Here is a 19,596-nt window from a genome sequence, read left to right as displayed (position 1 = left end):
CTCCACTTACAGCAGGCCCTCTCTTTTGTTGAAGAGAGTGCTATTTTTGGTGGTTTGGTCTTTCAGTTGCCTGTTCTCCACCAGTTGTTGTCAAATACATTGAATTGTTATACAACTTCTGTATTTGTTATGCTATTATATGACCATGCATTTATGGGAACAAAAGGTCCAGCAGGTCTATAACGATTTCTGTTTCTCAATGGCAGGAGCCATGGCAGCAACAGCAGATACATGCTAGGAATATCTCCTGACGAGAGAGCAAGAGCAAGGGTACATGTAGGTATCACTGTGCACACTGACACTCTCCTCCCAAGGGAACTGAGGAAGTAAGCCAATTAAGCTGGAAATAGGCAGTGTTAATTGAAGATCTTTCTGTCTGACTCTGCAAAGATTTAACCAGACCAAGGTTTGGTAGGAGATTCATTTTAAGGCACAACTGCTTAAAAATTCCCCTTATTTCTGTGCTGACAGTCAGAGCCTCAGTCAGCTGCCCCAGTGGTAAGCATCTACCTCCACACTGTGTGTCTGCCTCTGTGTCCCCAGCCTTTTTCAGTTCATCAGGAACTAACACTGGAGATCCAGCATGTCTTTACTACTGGGAAGTTACACTATTCAGATGTTGTTATTATCTTGAAAATTTAGCTGTATAATGCTAAGAGCCAGAAACATACAAAACTGTGTTTCTCTTCATAGGTCTGCTGCTGAAGTCTGACTGTACTTAGTGGAAGCTTTGCAAAAGATACACCAGCAAGACTAGCACAGATAGTACTCTCAAAAGAAATAATAATAATATAAGTTATTCAGGTGAGTGGAAGTAGCTACTATGGGACATTTATTTCAGGTTAGAATGTGCCCTTGAAACTAAAAGCTTCTGATCAGTCACAGAATAGGTGTATCAGTGGTAACAAATTCTACCAGTGCGGTCAAGTTCTGGCCATAAGACAGTTTCCATGTGATGGCCTCTGTCTTTGAATTCAGCCCTACAGCTTGTATTGATGTGGTTTTGTACAGATAACTCTTCACCAGGAACTGAATGAGAATGTTAACTTGCTCTAAGCAGACTTCTAATTACCTGTTGAAAAATTAAAATAGGTTTTGGCCACAGTACCTTGGGTTGGTTTTTAAGCTAAAGCATGCTGTGTCTCATTTGTGTATGTAAGAAGAGCTGGGAAGAGGGATGGGTATGAGATAATAATGTTTGCAGGCTATTCATTTGCTTGGGCTTGATAAATCTCCCAAGAATGAGAAGTTTCACAGGGACATAGCTAAGGTGAGAGAACGAGTAGCAGGTTTCAGGTCTGTGTAGATACACATGCATGTTAGTACATACGGGGGATCTAAAGGCAGGTAAGATCCATTAATACACCTCATTTGAGCTAAATGCAGCCACAGTGCCAAGGCACTTAATACCACTGTCTGTCTAATGATGTTTCATTAGCACTATGTTTTTGAAATAAATTCTAACTATTATGGATGATAGGAAAAATGTGTATGATTTCTTGCATTTTGCTCAGTGACTGGCCTCTTGTTGAGAAAGGGCCATCATAGAGTAGATGAATCTTATGCAAAGTGATCACCATAAAAGACTGTGAAAGATAAAGGACTTTGTAGTCCATTACCGGTCTTCTGAATCTTTCATGTTATTAAATTAATCTCATTATAATGCGTCTTTTCAACAGGAAACTATCAAATGGATCCCAAGAATGTTGTCATTCTGACACAGCTCATTCAGATTGACTTTTTATTGTGAGATAAGTGTAGTTGGAATATACCAGCTACACTTATGTACAGAAGATGAATAGTTTAGATGTCTATTTGGAACCATTGTAACTAGATCTTTTCTCTCCAGTAATGTAATTTTGTCTTGCTGTATCTAATTGTGGGTAATTGTTGACTCTTACGATGAGGTTGCTCTGTTTTTTGTCTTAATAATGTCTCAAAAGCCTTAAGCTATGAAAAATAAAGTTTACCTAGAATTGTCCTGAGTGATGCCACAGAAGAACACCTTCCTTGGGCTTTCAGGGATTTCATAGTACAGAATTTATTTATTTATTTATTTAATTAATGGAAAAGAACTTCTAAAACCTCCTGTAAGATGAGAAGGTCTGTGAATTGGTTCAGTAGTCAATCCTGACATATGAGACAGAGACTGAACTAGCCAGGTGTTCTCTTAACCACATCATACCCAGAAGCCGTTTCTGATACTCCTAAAATGTAGAGTTATCACATGATGCTTAGGTTTATGTTATATTTTGCTCATTTACATGCGATTTGCATGAGAATTTCTCTCTGGGGCAGCAGAATAACTGTTTGCTGTGCACTGTTAAAACACCTCAGTGGTCTTTCTTTTATAGATAGTTTAGCACTTAGATTATGACTTTGGATGCTCCTTGCCAGCCATAGTTCTCTCATGCTTGAGTAAGAGCTAACTTTTTATTCAGCTCTAGTTCTCTGGTCCATTTGTAGCTATCCCTGTCTTAAATTCTTCAAAAAATTTGATCCCTGCACTAGGGGGCAGTCAGAGTCAGCTGCACCAGCTGGTAGGTACGTCACAGCAGCCCTACAGAAGTGGAAAAATGTGTGAGCAGATGGGGCTCCCAAGTCTCAGGACTTGCCTTTTGGTCCTTCAGCCCCATAGTATTCATTAGTTTGCCAGGGCCATAAAGTAGCAGCACAAATACTACTGTTTTTAATCATGATTAAGAACCTGAAGTGTGATGGCTTCTGGATCCTACTCCTGAAGGCACTGATGCAGTCAAACCCTCTTCCTTGGTTGTCCATAACTGCAGCTTTGCATGTACTGGGTATTTTTTGGACCCACCTCATAAATATTGCATGCAGTTAAACCAGAAGGAAAATAACTCAGTAGTAATGAAATGCAGTAAAAATTGCTGAATGACATGATTCCAGTGGGATAGAACTTGAACAGCTGTCTATTGAATTTCAATAGACATCTAAGTGCTTGATTTTTGTCTAGAAATTCAAGAATTATGTCTACATAGTCCACTACACTTCTGTGCAAGCCATCAAAACATTGGCTTGCTCCACATCACCTTCATGAATGGTAATATTCACTTGTTTGGAAGATCCTACAACACTGCAAACCCTCTTTGCATTGTAAGACATTAAGAATATCCCTTTCCTCACCTGCTTGCTCCTCAGGGTGGATGAACGTGCCTGGCTTCTGGTTGCAGTGTGGTATTGATTCGTGAGCATGTGGCATGCAAGGGCAAGATGTTGGGTAGATCCTGTTAGACAGAGAGTGGACTCCCCTGGGCCACAGTGCCCATGAGATTTGGAAAGGAAAACAGTCATGATTGGGGGAGCATATGTGAAGCACAAAGCAGAAAAGAAGATGGAGTTTGATGGAACTGGGATACTGGGCAGCTATTTTGTTTAGGAGAAAGGGATTTTTCTCATAGGCAGCACTGCATTGTCTGTAACATTTGGAATTTACCTCTTGAGAAGCAGGCACTGCCTGCTGCCTTTGATAGATGGTGGATGTCATGGAAGCTAATGCATCCTGGCCTAGCAAATCCTGCAGCATGTCGAAGGCAGAACCCTGGCAGCCCCTGCTTGGAAATTCCTACCCGCGTATGCAAATTTACAGCACCATAAGCATGAGGAAAACATACTGAAATAGGAATCTCATGTTAGTACCCTGTTGATGTGTGAATGGCAGGTTTCAGTGGAGAGCAGTCCTCTTTGCAGACCAGCACCAAATAGATTTTGTGTGAAAGCTGTTCTTTTTCCTTAAAAAAAGTGACTACAGGCAGGGAAATGGTCAGTTCTGTTATCGGCTGTGATTTCAGGACCATGCAACCAAGCCATGTTGGTCAATCCTCCTTCTCTTCCACCCCACAAGCACTGCTGGGTGTGCACTAGCAGCCAAGCCTTGTTTTGTTCTGCACAATCTGCAGTTGACAGCTTTTTGTTTTTGCTTGCTGCTGCTGTTCGTGGCTCCGGTTCATGGCATGGCAAACACAGAACAAGCATTACCAAAAGCAGAGCCCCATACGGAGGTGATAGTTTGTATCTGGAATTGATCCAAATTGAGTCTTCCTTCTCCCTTTACATGCTTAGCAGAAACCAGGAAATATCTTCAAGGGATTTTTCTTGTCTAACTCCTGCTTGTTGTTTCTGTAAAGGGCTGGCAATTTATAAACATTCCCGAAGTATAAGGTGTGTTCTAAACATTTGCTTTCTCAGGTTTCAGGTCTGTTTATACTATGATACGGTGAAGTTAATGAAGGGCAATTGAAGCATCTCCCTGCTTGGTTTTCTGCCTGGCATTTCAAGTCACTCTGGAGCAGGGATTCCTGCTGTTATCAAAGATGGGTATCTCTGGGGTCAATCCTGCATTTCTTTATTTTGCATGCCCTGAAATCCTACAGATATCTCTAGATGACAATTTGCCAATGGCAGCACCAGATCTGCCAGCAGGAATCTTCTGTGTTGAGGCTAGAGATTTATGTCTCATCTTCCTGTGCTGGGTGTAATCCTACTGATGCAGAATAAGGACACAGGGAGTACAAATTCTTGCCTTCTGATTTCATAGTATTTCACAACACCTTTGTGCTCTTCATTTCTGCAGGGGACAATATGTGATGCAGGGCAGTAAGGAGAAGGATTGCTAGGGCATTAGGAAGTGCTTGCTGTGATCACTGAGTCTTATCTGCTCTTGGGCATGAACAAATCAATCCTATGAAGGTTCTCTTTTTTTCTTTTTTCCTTATTTCTTTTTGTTTTTTCCTTTTGTTTTTCTTTTTCTGTTTCTTTTCTTTTTCCTTTTCCTTTTGCTTCTTCTTCTCTCTTTGTCTTCTCTTCCCTTTTCTTCCCCTCTTTACCATTGTTTTCATCTCTCTTTCCCTCTTTCTCTTCCTCTCCCCTTTTTTCCTTTTTTCCTTTTTCCTTTTTTTTTTCATTTCTCTTTCCCTTTCCTTCTCCTTTCTCCTCTTTCTCCTTTTTAATCTCCTCTTCTTTGAGCAACAAAATTTATTTTAACATTCTCTTCCAAATTTTCAGACAGCTCTGGCCTCAAACAGGAGCTGATGTAACAAAACCCCATGAGAGAGGTCTATTCTTATTATATTTCTGGCCTAATTTTGCTATCAAGAGAGATTGATTCTCTCTGATCTTCAGGGTGGTATCTAAGATTTTGGACGTTTCCCTTGATCCCTGTGGCACTTGACCAGAACACATACTCTGTTGTACAGTAAGTACTTGTCTGCTTGCAAGAGGGAAAAAGGCACTACACAGGTAAGCTGCTGTCAGTTTGGAGAGCAGAAAGGTGGGAAAAACATATAGCATATAATATGGAAAGAGCATAGCATAAAATGACACCTGAGGCCTTAACAATAATGATCGCTCTTCAGGTCAGGTTTTCCTGCACTTGAGGTATGTTACCTCCTGAATAATTTTTCTGTACAGTAATGTTTGTAAACAAGCTGCTTTATTTATGAATAAGACACTGAAAGACAGAGTGATACAGGAGACATTTCCTCCACATCACACAGGTGATGGGACTGTTCCCAAGGAGGAAATGCTGACTTACAGAGATGGACATAGGCCACTTTTAAGTGATGTAACAAGCACTCTACAGTACTAGTCCATCAGCCATCTGTTTAACCTGGCAAAAACAATAAATCCTCAGATAGTTTGCCTTTTTCTGTAGCTTTGGTGGCCTTTTAAAATCCAGCTTGGTAATATCTGTGCAGACTGAGGCTGAAGATGTGGCTTGGGTTGTGAAAGAAATGAAAACCAGAGAAACTAGAGAAGTAGAGGATGGTTGTAGGTGCTCCGCATCACCTCCTTTTCTTGTGTTGCTGGATATTACTTCCCGGCAGGAATACACAGGGAGCTTCTTCTCACTGCACTACGCCTGATCTTGCAGATAAGCAGGGCTTTCCTTTTCCCCGGAGTTCTCAGTCTTTCACCCTGCATCAATAGTAGCTTCGTGTCAGACTCATTCCTGGGATATCATTTTGGGAGCTCAGAAGCACAGGCCTTGTCATTGAAGTCTGTATAGAAATGTGTCTTTAAAAAAAGAGTTGATAGTCCTACTGTTCTCTTAAATCCCTGGTGGATCAAAATCAAGTCTTCTATGTAAACCTTGTTAAAGGCTCTGCAAGTCAAATCCTGCTTTCTTGGTGCTTTTCCCCATGGGTTTTGATGTGCCTCAACAGGTAAATGGCTAATCTGGAAGGCAAACATGATAGTGATGATGGCCAAGGAAATTAAGTACATTGCCTTCATGCTGCTGAATAAATGCAAGTGAGGGCAGAAGAGATGGGGGAGCCCACTGTGTTTCACTGAAGTGAGAAGAATTGCTTGAGAACCATTTCCATGGCAGCCGTTCTGTTGAGTAAGTAGTATTTTTACTCAACAGTTTTACAGACTAGAACTGTAATTCAAAAAGCAAAGACATATACAAAAAACAAAACAAAACAAAAAAAACCTTGATGATAATTTTTGTCTTTTAAAGTAAGCTCTATTTCACTTTTTCATCTCATTTTCCTTTCTTTTTTTCGTTTGCAGAGAAATGTCTAATATATATGTGTCAATTCTACACGATAGCACATAAAATGAGAAAACTTTTCCAATTTTTTTTTCTCCTCTTGTTTTAGAATTTGATTCAAGCCTGTAAACAGATGCATTCTTCACTGCATTAGCAATTTATTCCATTTTTAATCAGCCACATGATGCTATCCAAATATCACTTAACCTATAATCGTCTTTTGTGCAGAAGCCCAAATATTTGTATTGCTAGTAAGAACTCATTAAGGTGGCATTCTCATATTTTTAATTTTTTCCGAGTGCTGCTGAGTAATTAAGTTACAATGTATTCAGAGGTTTGAAAGGCTGCAGTCTGAGTAGTCTCTGTAACTATAAAATAACAGTCCTGAGAACTAGCTATCCAGTTAGTACAATTAGTCAGTTCTGGTAACAGCAGGTCCAACCTGGTTCAGAGGCAATATGCCTGGTAATGTATCATATCATAGCCTATAGTGAGGTTTCCTTCTGAGGATCAGTACAATCACCTCGACTCATGTACACAAAATATTCTTGCAAGTCTGCACTGTGTGTGGTATTGCTAGGAATGCTGCTGTTCTAAAATGCTAATTGTTTACTGAAGCAAGAAGTTTGTGGCCTTTTTGTTTACGAATAGATTGTAGCAATGTGTGAGGCCCGGGCAGGTTCCATTGAATTCTAATGAGCTTGACCTAGCAGAGCTGAAGAGAAGGCCAGGAAGGACGCATGTGTGCGTCTGTGAACATAAGCAGATATTGTGGAATCATGGACATTGCAGGTCTGAAATACATACTCAGCCTTTAGATCAAAGGATCAAGTGTTTTATTTTGCCGATCTACCTAATAATGTTATGCAAACTCCAAAGTACCAGTGTTTGGTAAACATTCACTTACCCACCTCTGATACGGAGCAATTGCAGGAATCAATCACTCACTAAAAACTCACAACAAACTGGGCTGTGATCTGTGGCTTGGGGAAGGGAAGCCCTTATTCATTCAAATGACAGGACAAAGTCTTATAGCTAATGCCCTTGCTGTAGTTTTATGTGTGCTTACCTTGATCTTACAAAAGGAGCAGAAGAGATGAGTGCCAGGCTAGGGGAAAGCCTTGAGTACTGCTTGGCTGCCAGTATTGCCCAGAAGAGCTTTCCAGGGGTGCACAAGTGCTGAGCTATAGAGGCAAACAAGATCTCCTTGGAGGTGTCCAAAAGAGTGATCAGGGTGAACGGATCTTCAGTTGTCGACCCTTGGGTTTGGGGAAGGGTTGAAGAGGAAGGTGAAGGGGCCCAGGCTTTTGGAAGACACCTGAGGGCTCCTCTCTCCATTTCTGCATGGTGTTGCACAGGTGGCTGTGGAGGATGCACTTCAGCACTTCCACAAGGCTTGTGTTTGGGCTGGGAAGGGTACCTCAGCTGGCTGGCACTTAACTGTGTGTACACAGCATGACTTTGGTGCTCAGGCTGAAAAGCAGCATCAGCAGAGCCCAATGGAGCTGGCCCAGAAATTTCATTGTCAGGTTAAACCCCATTGGCTATATTAACACACAAGATGGTACAGCAGTTGATGTATGTTTGTCATGACAGGTGACTGCAGAAGTCTGGGAAAGGCAGCAGGATCACTACAGGACAGGTCAACATGACCTTAAGGCAGAGAAACAGCATGAAACTAGTAGAGATAGAGAAGGAAACACTCATCCTGTGCTTCACATGTTACTGACTTATCGTTCATAAAGCTGAATGGTATTGCAGTGCTTTGATGACACCTGAATAGTGAAAAGTTCAAATGATGCTCTCCTATGATCAGCAGCAATTCTGCAAGCCAGCCAGAATCACTTTCTTTTTCCTCTGCACATGTGGCAGAGCAGAATTACAATTTTTTCTTATGGGGAAAAAAAAAAAAATTAAGCTCTTAGAGCTGGCAAGATCTTTGTTCTAGGTGTAGCTGCATTTTGGTTGTTTTTCATTCCTCCATACGAAGCATTTTCAGTTTTATACATAGGTTGCTCCAAAAGTAATGCTTCCTGTTTATTTCCATGGAAACTACAACAGCTACGAAGAGTGCATTAACACTATTTGATAGAGCAAATCATCAGCTACAGAGCATTATTTGTCAGCATAGTCATCACCATTAGCTGTGCATTTTCAACAGTGATGAACAGGAACCAGCATGCTGTGCTCATAATAATCTGTATCAGCGGAGGTGACCCATTGTTGCTGTCACCACTGATGAAACGTACCACCCACTGCCTCACTGTGCTCATATCCACTGTACAGTCTTCACAAATGTTTAGAAAGCATCAATGAAGGTCAGCGAGAGCCGTTTTTTCCACATGGAGGAATTCAGTGGTACCCCTTTGCTTCATAAGCACTTCCATGTCAGACAGCATTCTGTCAGACTGCCCCTCTGCTGCCATCTGTCACACAGCAACAACATATAAGGGAATATTTGTGGCAAGGTTCAGCATCTGCTGCCATACCACCAACATCTGCCTCTGATGTACTAGACCAACATAATAAAATGGGAGGTGTTAGTTTTGGAGCAGCCCTTATATTATTTTAGTTTTAGACTGTTTCAGTCTTAAGTGAGCCCAAACAATTGACCTAAAAATTCTAAGACAAAATGCATTGTTTAATACAAGGAAAGTTGTGTCAGTTTTAAAAAATGAAATGTGCTCTCATCAGCAAAACAGTGTCTTTAAGGATCAGGTCTCAGGTTCTGAATCTGCAAGTGAGTGCTGATTCTAGTAATCCAGTATCTTACAAGCTAGTCAGCACCCCACAGTGTCACATTGAGGCTCAAAATATACTTAAAGCAGCTGTGTGCTACAGCCATGCATGTGCCCACCCATTTGTTTACGGTACTATCCTGAATACAAGGTCAAAACTTTAGTGTAACTTAGCTATGATTCTATAAAGACAGAAAATCCAATATGCTTTCCTTCTTGATTTCAAAATAGTATGCTTTAACTTAAAACTTTTCCATTTTGCTGGATAGCAAAATGTACTGAAAAAGTGAACCTGGCTAGATGTAAATGGTGAAGATAAAGACTCTTAATTGTTCTGACCCTGCAAAGAGCAAATCCCAAGCACACAAATCAGTGCTACTAACAGGAAAGCAAATCAGCTCCTTAGCATTCTCACAGCTATGTCTGAGTCATGGCATTTTAATAAACGCCACAGAGAATGCTATTGCAAATTACCTAATTATTCGAGGAAGAAAATCCCAGCCTAGGTTTTTTTTCTAACGAATCTCTTCTTGCTATTGCCGTAGGATTACTCTGAAAAAGGATGGCCTTAACGCTGTCAGGACCTTGGTGGAAGTCTGTGGGAGTTTGCTTTAACTGTAAGCTGCAGGAAACTGAAAAATGGAGTCTGATGGTAGGTGCTGTTTGGTGAATGGTTGAGCCAAAGAAGGATTTTCTGATCCCCGTGACATGCTGTGGCTTAAATATATTCAGGGAGTTGGTCCCGTATCTTCCGTTGTCTTTTTGTATAAACGTACCAAAGTTCAAAAACTTGTTTAGAACAAAGAAAGCAGTGTGTTTTCAGGAGTCATGGGTAGACCTGTGCAGCAGCACATAAAGGAGTGACTCCATGAGGTAGTTAAAAAGCCAGAGGCCATGATGGATTATCTGATATGCAGATGGGTTGTGCTGTTTTGCTGGAGAGAAAAAGTGACTGCTGAAGCAAACATGGTGGTACCTAGCAGCTTGCTGCTGGCAGCAGTGCTAGTGATGCACAAGTCACAAGGAGAATGAAGCCAGTACATTGGCGTCTGAGCATCTCCCACAAGCATTTGAGGTGTCCCAGGTTTCCTGAAGAAGGACAAAGCATAGAAGGAATGAAATACTAGGTTGAGTTGTGTCCTGCATTTACCTTGCGTCCTTGCAGAAATCCTGAGGCCACTAAACCAAATGCACATACTTCACAATCCTTGAGTCAAGAACACACAATCTCACTGAAAAAGCCTTCCCCTAAAGAGATCTAGGAATATGTCAGTTCTAATGCTTGGGTGAAGTTGTCTACTGAATTGCTACACGTATAGTGTTGATTTTGCTGTTGGCATCAGTAAACCACCACAGATGAAAAGTTCTCCAAGAGTTGACAGAACCCGAGGGAATGGCATGAAACTGTGTTAGGGGAGGTCGGGGTGGGAGTTAGGAAAAGGTTCTTCATCAGCAGGAGTTGTGGGCACTAGAACAGGCTCCCAAGCTGCCAGTGTTCAAGGAGTGTTTGAACACTGCTCTTAGATACAGGGTTTTATTTTTTGTGTGGTCCTTTGTAGAGTCAGGAGTTGAGCTCTATGATCCTTATGAGATATTCTATGATTCTGTGAATCTATGATCAAAGTCAGGCTATGACACTTCAAACTGATCCTGCTGGCCTCTTAGAGTTACTGTCACATATTCCTGGGGATCAGGAAGCAAAACCCTGTGCTGTTCTCTATGTAGAAGGTCTTTTAAGCCATCTGTGTACACCCAGGTATAGAGAAACATTGCACCAGCAATGAATCTTTCCCTGGGCAGACAGTGAGGGAAGAGGGTTTATTCTGCTCTTCAAGTGCCTCAAAGGCTAATCTTGATGGCAGTGAAATCTGAGAGCTGCTCTTTGCTGAATCTCTCTATCTGTGATCCACAGTGGGCTTTGTTTTGTTTTGCTTTGCTATACAGGCTTTTGGGCTGTGTTAGCAATCCTGCTCATGTTCACAGGAGCACAGCCTACTTTAAAATAAACAATTTTGCCTTGTTAGCATAGATCTTCACTTGTGGCTCCTGTGGAATAACCAGGCTGTGAACCTAGCTAGGAACTTGGAACAGCAAATTAAAGCCTCAGTTAGCATCTTACTTCTAAAGGTGGATGTGATCTAAGATAAAATGTAAAACTAGTTTTCTTTGTGTAAAGGTACAATATTGATTAATTCATTATAACACGTCAGGATGTCTGTTAGAACGAGAAGCTTGAAGAGAAATACGTTTTGAGAGAGAAGGAAAAAGACAAGAAATACAAAGAACCATCACTTACCTATAGCTACTGGAAAAATGTAAAGACATATTCAAACCCTACTGTGTCCATATAAAAGATGTTACATGATTTTAAGCATTTCAAGTGCAGCACTCATGTTTAGGGTGACCAATTATCCACCACATTTTCATGTCTAGGGAGATGAAAAGCGTTACAGTAATTGCAGGGTTTGATCAATATGAGTCATTTAATGAAAAAAATTGTAGCAAAGAACCCAAACATCAATTCAAATGCATTTTATGCCCCAGACCTGTTTAATTATGCAGCTACGGTAACTTGGATGGAAACTGATAAAGACTGTATCAAGTGTGTCTTAATAAGAGTTTATTTGTAAACAGTCACTAAAGAGGATAATAAGTAGGACTACATGACTCCTGACTGGCATTGCCTTTACTTAATCCAGCTGAAGAGCATGCATGCATAGTTAAAAGCAGTTTAGTAAAACTTCAGTAAAAGTGGAGAGTCATCACCCTTTGAAAGGCAGAAAGAGGAATGTGCGACAGCTTGCATTATGACCTAGAAACTAAATCTCTCCACTTTTTATATCTGTTCTGCATCAAAAGCAGAAATATAGCCCTGCTCCAGGAATTATAAGGTGCAATCACACAGCCTGTAAAAATGTATAGAAAATACATGTGTTCTCTGAACTTACCTTTACTTTATTGTGCTTTTAATCTACATTGTTTTTCCTAATCTTTGGTGTTCTATGTTTGCTAAAGCTATTCAGGGATGCAGCATCAAATGATACCATTTGGTTGCAGCTGTGTTGCAGCTCTGCCATTTTTATATGAGAAGGTAGCCTCTCAGCTGTGCTCATCCTAGGTAGCAATACCCACAATTAAGGTTGCACAATTATTTCCATTACAAGAGTCTACTTTCTTTTTTCCCCCTGTAAGTTTCTTACAACCTTCCTAAATTGTATTATTCAGGCTGAAATTTTCCTTGCTGAGTGTCTTTGTTAGGCATCTTTTACTTCCTCATGCCCTCAATTATATGCTCTAACTTCTGGTTAGCTCTGCAGTGGTCAGACAGTTGGATTCGATGATCTTTGTAGGTCCCTTCCAACTGAACTGTGCTATTCTGTTCATGTTCAGCACATAGTTTTGAAATTTCTAGGCTTTCTTCTTTCTTCCACTTGAATAGTTCCTCCTTTGTCTCAAGTGGTAAAAGGCTGATGAGCAGATAATGCTCCAGTTATATTAATAAACCTCATGTGAGGACTAGGATGAAGTTTTGATGTTGCTTTTCTTTACTTTTCTTGCTTTTAATGCCGTAGAAGCTTTATGGAACTTAATTCACATAACACCATGAATGCTGCAGCCCTTCAGAAACCTAGACTGGCCTTGTGACTGTATTCAGTCCTCCTCTATGGCATAAGAATGGTATGGAGAATAGAGCTAAATACTTCTGAAACAATGACACCAAGGTGACAGGCTTGAGAGCTACATCCACCTCTGGACTTTGCTCAATAAACTCTCTCCTCTGTGACTTTTCACTCTTCACTAAGAAGTTTCAAAGTATTTTCTTTGTATCAGGCTTCTTCCTCCGTTTCTCTCTGCTACTGGTGTTGATGAAAGCAGTAATATATTGTGAATAAAGAGCACATGTGTGGCTAAAAGCAAGAGTTATGGCAAGGCATCAGACCTTGTATCGCGATAACTAGATGACATAAAAAACAGTCCAAGTTTGGGATTTTTTGGCATATAATGTTCTATTTATGTTTTTCCTCTTCTGATAGAAGCTGTAGAAGCTGGTCTTTGAAATAAACACAAATCCAGAGCAGCTACATAGACAGGTCTATTGCAAGCACAGACAACATAGGTCTTTGTCTTGGGCAGCAGACTGTCACAGTGTCTGCTTGCCCAAAGAAAAAAAAAAGATTTTGACTTCTGTGTTAGAGTCCTTTCTTGGCAGCTGCTGGAGGCCCTAATGCATGAGAGCAGGACCTTGACATATCTGACACCTCTTCTGTTTTTTCCTTCCCTGCTGCTCTGACATGTGCCTCTCTTCTCTGAGCAGGGAAGGTATATTTGCCCGTGCTGCTCAGTTGGCTTCTTCCGTAAGAGATGGAGTTACTGCTGATGACATACTAGAATAAGATTCCTGAACATTACTTCACTTATTTAAAAGCATTTAAGAGTTTTTCTTCTAAAATGCACAATATTGAGCTCTAGGAATGATCCACACAACTGACTGACACTTTGACGTTCATGAGTAATGCAGCCATATCAACCTCAAGTCAACCCAGGAGCCTCACACCTTGTGCTCCCCAACACACATTTTAAAAAAGCTTAAAAAATGATATATGCAGAGACAAATAATGTCAAGAAATAATAAACTATTTTTAAGTATGTGAACAAAGCCAGCAAAAGAGTTTTCTGTATTCTCTGGTCAAATTTACTCTTGGTGTAATATTAAAAAATGGATAAGCCCAACAACTTCACACTTGACTTCTGTTGTGGAGTACATCATGACTGATCATCCAGGCAAGATCACAAGGCAGACCATCAGCTGCACTTGACTTAGAAAAAAATTGCAAGCAGTTCATAATGTTGAAAGTGTTCATGCTTGAGAAAGTTGTAGTGCTAGAGTGGCTTTAATACAGGATCTCTGATACGCTACTGATGTTATTTAACTCTTAGTACTAATGAGTTTAAGTGGCTTAGTTATCTTAAACTGCTCTAAAGGCTTAGACTGATTTAAGCAGTTTAGCTTAAAGTTATTCCAGTCACGGTTCATAGGGTTGACAAGTTTTGATTAAAGCAATATATTGTCAGGTATTGTCAACTCATGCTGTTCAGCTCTGATGAATGTTCAACATTTTGAAAACAGCATAATTTGCAGGCTTTTTTTCTTAATTTTTTTTTTCTTCTTCTAAATAAAGGACTACTACATATTAAAATAGAAGCTTTGCAGCACTGATGTTCAAGGCAGAAATAATTTTGCTACAATAAGGATATTCCTAATACTGGAACTAAGAGTTGGTCTGAAATTCTGAAACAATATCTCAGTGTTCTTTGGCATCAGAAATTTGATATTTCCTTGCTTTTATTTTTCACTGGGCTCTTAGAATTTTTCTCTAGGAACAGATTGCTTAAATAACAGTTATCTTTTCTGTAGTGTTTCACAACTGCTCAGGAAAGTGTTTGCATTGCCCACTCCAGTTTAAAGAAACATGGTTGACAATCCCAAGTTTTGAAAGTTTGCCACTTCATTTTCATCCAGATACAGTAAGAAGGACACCAGCACCTCTCCTTTCTCCTTGAGGAGGGAACATGCAGTTCCCATGAAAGAAGATCAGATCAAGACCCATTGGATCAACTGTCTGTCTGGAAGCATTTTTGTAAGAGGCAAAGATAAAGGACCATCTCAAGAATCAGGAAGAGGTTAAGGGCACACAGAAGAGAAAAGAGGGAGAAGACCGAGGTTGGGCAGGGACCACAGAGGCTCCAAAAGTCGTGGCACTGAGTACAAGCCCTACAGCTGCGTGACAGAACATGTCAGCATTGCTAATGGTAATCTGGGGAGTGAAGCTTTTTCCGGGACCAATTGATTGTAATCATATTCTGCATTAGCACTGCTTTCTGAAAGGGCATCTGGAGCTCAAGGTTCAAAGGAGGATTGCAGCCCTGCTTTTCTTTTTAGTGTCCCTTATGTTAAAGGCTTCCAAGACTAAGTGGTTGGCCTCGTCTTACTATTACAACTCCTCACTCCTCCTGAGAGTTTATGTGCTCGTTAGCAGTGAGATCCTCTAAGGAGGGGTTGCTGTGCCATTAACTCAGTTGGAAATGTAAGAATGGACCTTGCTGAGTGAATATTTATGTCTGAATGATGCTTAACATACTTGGCATACTGCTAGGAATACTTCACTAATAATAACTCACAGTAATGTCTCAAGTAGAGATCGTTATAAACACGGAAGAGGAAAGAAGCAAGAGGTGTAGAACATTATGGCTGTCCATTCATCTTGGATCATTTTCAGGAAAATCCTTCAACAGGCATATCTGAGTTAAAAATTGCTTTTGCTGCTGCCACAAGTTCCAATTAGTGAAAAGAAATGATCTGTTCTCTACTGCATTTTGAATGAAGAGGTAATTTTGTGTGTTCTTTTATTTATTTTTTTTCTTTTCAGATAATGTCACTGAAACATTAAAGAGGATAGCTGAATAACAAAGAATATGAAAATGCCAATTGCTCTTCTCTGGTCTTCAATTTATTTTGCAGACCATAGTGGGCACAGACACATTAGTTATAGGTGCACATGACATGTCCTCTGGGTTCTATCTCACTTCTGTCATTTTAAAATGAGGCTGGAAGCATTCCTCTGCTCTCTTTTTACCAGTCATTCCCAGCCCTTTAGCACCATCATCACTTCACTGCTTTACATTATAAATACCTCCACCAACTGTCTTGTAAGGACAGAGACTGCTACTGTATCCATGTGATTCATGGGAAACCGAATGAGGACAGTACTTAGTGGTTTATCCAAGGTTGAAAACCTGGGTAAGTCAGGGAGCTGGACCTGCATCTCCCAAGTTCCAGCCTTTCCTTAAGGCTTCAGAACTTATCAGAGGAAGCCCCCACTCTCCTAGCAAGTACACAAGTGGAATGGTACACAAGTACACCAGTATAAGTGGAATGCTGACCCTCTGTATTAGATCAGAATTTGGAAAAAGTACATTAACTCTTTAAATCTCAAAGGTTAACTGTTGCGTTTAGATAGGCACACTTCATTACGAAAAGCTCTGGGTTGTATATTCAAGTTTACATTATGTAAAAGTGTAATCAGTTCTGAAACAGTACGGTAAAAATCTTACTGCATGTGGCAATCTTACAAGAAATCACAGAACACCTAATAACAAAGACGGGATCGTTTGTGTCTTTGTAGCCTGGACCAATTTTTCTAAAGAGCTAATGGGTGAGAAGGATCAAAAATTGAAACTACTTATCCAGATCCTAATTGTCCCAGCAAGATCCCTCTTTATGGGAACTTGTGAAGGAACCAAATAAAGTTACACAAAAGACTGCATCTGGGTTGCAGAATAGAAGTGGAAAGCACACTGGGAATCCCAAGAAAAATGCCTGCACAAACAACGTGAAAGAAGAAAATGTAAAGCTCAGAGACATTTTTCTGCCCTATTGCTTGAGACTACAAGGATTTAGAAAAGAGTTAATCTCAATCACAAGGTAAAGGAGTAAGACTGCTCTCAAGGATGGCAAAGTCATGTCAGAGCCAGAATCTTTACTGCTCTGTGATGACACCTCATCTGCATAAGCTGTGAAGTCCATAATGAGGTCAACACAGTGCCTGGGTGGCTGATCAGACATAGCTGTCATTGACAGAAGAGCCTGCAGAAAGTGGGAGAATGAAAGGCAGTTGTGTGGTCTTCTGAACTACCTTTCATGTCACCAGGAGGAAAGACAGAAAGGTGCAGCTTATGATGCAGCATGGGAAATAGAAGGAAGGAAAGTCAAAACTAGGCCAAGAGAACAGGGCAGTCCAGGAGGAGATGTGAGGCTCTATCCCAATGCTGGAACAAGCATGAAAATACAGTAATCACTCTTGGGCTGAAAGTGTGGAATCTGGAATGATTCTCCCTGGCAAAGAAAATGACCAAAAGGATTTTTGAATTGACACGTGGGCTAAGGTAGGACAAAAGGGCCGATGTGTTCTTAAACTGACCTCAGCTTAGGATTGAGGAGAAGATGTGAAAATGCCTGAAGACATTTTTTAATGGTTATTCCAGTTGAAAGAATGGATGGAACTTGTATTCCTTTGGTAAGTGTCAGAAGGATAGGTACAGAAGGTCAGAGGAGTACTTTTGGTCTGTGGCTGCATCTGATACAGATGATTTCATTTGTTAAACTTCTGATTCTCATTTGTAAAAACTGGATGGTACCCCTCACTCCTTAAAGCTGAAATACTGGGGAGCACCTCCCATGGTGAAGTAAGCTATCTTATGCCCTCACACATATTTGCCATGCAGTCAGAAGAGAAATGAGGAATAAAATCCAAGTGGCCACGTGCTGTACAATGGTTTAACCTGTTCCTGAGACCATAAGTTGATACAGCTGTGAGACAGCCTCCACCAGCATCCTTGTCTCAAAAAAGAATTACATCAGAGGGACAAGTGCTGCTGATCAACATTCTGTGCTAGATAAATAGGCAAGATAATCGCTTAGGCTTTTATCTTAAGGAATTCCACTGTGAGAATGATAACAAATTGCAATTGGCTAGTTGTAGTAAACAGAGAAAAACTGAGAAAAAAAAAAATCACTTCCTTTGGCTAGGTTGGTGAGTCAGAAAGAGTTATAGCCTTTAATTTCTAAGACCCAATGCTGTATGTGTAAAATAAGGTTAATATCCTTTTCCCGCAACCTCTTAGAATTGTTCTGATGATGTGTCCATTAAGGTTGCAATAGATAAGTTCTTCATGGCTGTAGGACACATGCACTGTTCAAAGCTGGCTTCATAAGTTGGCCTATCACCTGAGAGACCTGCAGTATGGTACGATGTTGAGAGTACCAGGAAGAAATACCATTTGTGTGTTCATTTTGGGACTCAGCTTGTGTGCAGGGTACAAGGTGTGCCAACAGGCGTGGAATAAGAACAGTAAGAACAAGCATGTCTGTTTGATCTACAACTTTATGAGATGGTATGTCCAAGAGTAAAAGTATCATGGCCACATGATGCACTGTGCTGAAATAGTGCATACTTTGCTGTGTCAAAGGCTTCTTGAAGTAAAGTGACACTCTGTTCTGGCAGACTGCGTGTCATGCAGTCTGCCTGTGCTTCAATTACTTCACGATGAGTCAACCGTGCTCTGTCCTTCCACAGCTAATGTATGTCCCCTATATGAGTGCAAAGCATTCTCATGCCATCTTGTGAGCTTTGGCTGAAAAGGTTGTTGAAATGTGCTTGCATTTGGTCTGGTTAAAATGTGTAGCACGCAATGGTCTAATAGTACAAGTCCACCTATCCATAATTGTAGAGTTCAAGCTCACCAGTTCCCTACACACTGTAGTACGAATTCCTCAGACGAAACAACCTGTGATTCTGCAATTGAATATCATACCACAGTATCCTTCCTCCAACAGGGAACAAAGGTTTCATATGCAGTTTTAATCCTGGCATTTCCTACCTGTGAGTCCATGTTTTTGTGTCCTTGATGATGATCTTTTTCTGTGTCACATGATCCTAAGTCTACACTTCTGAGCATTTCTCTATGCACTGCTTGGGTATTTTGTCTAGAGATCTTTAGCTGTTTGCTTTTGTGTCTTCCTTTGCAGAATTTCTGCTACTGTTCTATCAGTAATCCTCAGTGATCGATTTGGCTATGAAACAAAGCAGCCTAAGACATGATTGCATAAGTATCTACAATAATGAGACTAAATATTTTGGCATTGAAGAGCTGCTTTAAACAGTGCTTCTTTTGTGGTAGATACCTACTGGAAGTTATTGAAATCTCATATCAGTATTTTTGTTAAGTTTTAAAACATACTGCTTCCTTTATTACCTGCATCCTTAGCAATTCTTCTTGTCATTCAACAAATTAATAACGCAGCTGTGTTAGAAGCCAGTTTTGCATCTGAAGGCAATTCAGCAACATACTGTGCCAGATGTCAGGTGCTGGGGCCAGCCTGGAACAAATACTGAGCTGGTTTGTTACTGGACTCCTGGAAGCAGGGCTGCTTTCACAGCTCAGCCAGCAAGGGATGAGCAGCCTTCTTCACTGTGAGCCTGCTCCTGCTGTGCCTAACCAGAGGCTGCTGGCAGCACTTCTCCCAGCAGAAGCTACAGGAGCTAACCTCACCTTTAAATAGGAGCTTGCCCTCAGTAAGATCAAAAACCTTCATGCTGAACAGTGTGCACTTTTAAACAAATGCAGCACCTCTCCAGAGCAGCATTAAGCTTTACAGCAACAAATCAGAAGTGGATGTAGCTGCTGTCGGTATGAGGAACAGATACTGAGGTCTACGTCTGTGACAGAAAAGGGAAGGAAGTGGGAAGAGTGGCAGTGACCCTGCATAGAGGGCTGGGGGTT

The 19,596-nt window shown here is 40.7% G+C and overlaps 1 long non-coding RNA gene across 1 annotated transcript; it reads left to right on the top strand.

Annotated features, from left to right (window-relative positions):
• Positions 1-204: 204 nt before the first annotated feature.
• On the top strand, positions 205-16,043 carry LOC125698450 (uncharacterized). The gene is made up of 4 exons (XR_007379192.1): positions 205-276; positions 694-804; positions 9,801-9,907; positions 14,777-16,043. It is a non-coding gene; the product is annotated as an uncharacterized LOC125698450 (long non-coding RNA).
• Positions 16,044-19,596: the final 3,553 nt, after the last annotated feature.

Source organism: Lagopus muta, chromosome 1 (genome assembly GCF_023343835.1).
Source record: "Lagopus muta isolate bLagMut1 chromosome 1, bLagMut1 primary, whole genome shotgun sequence".
NCBI classification, from domain to species: Eukaryota; Metazoa; Chordata; class Aves; order Galliformes; family Phasianidae; genus Lagopus; species Lagopus muta.
Note: the sequence above shows the minus strand (reverse complement) of the source record. Positions and strands in the feature narration are given on the sequence as shown.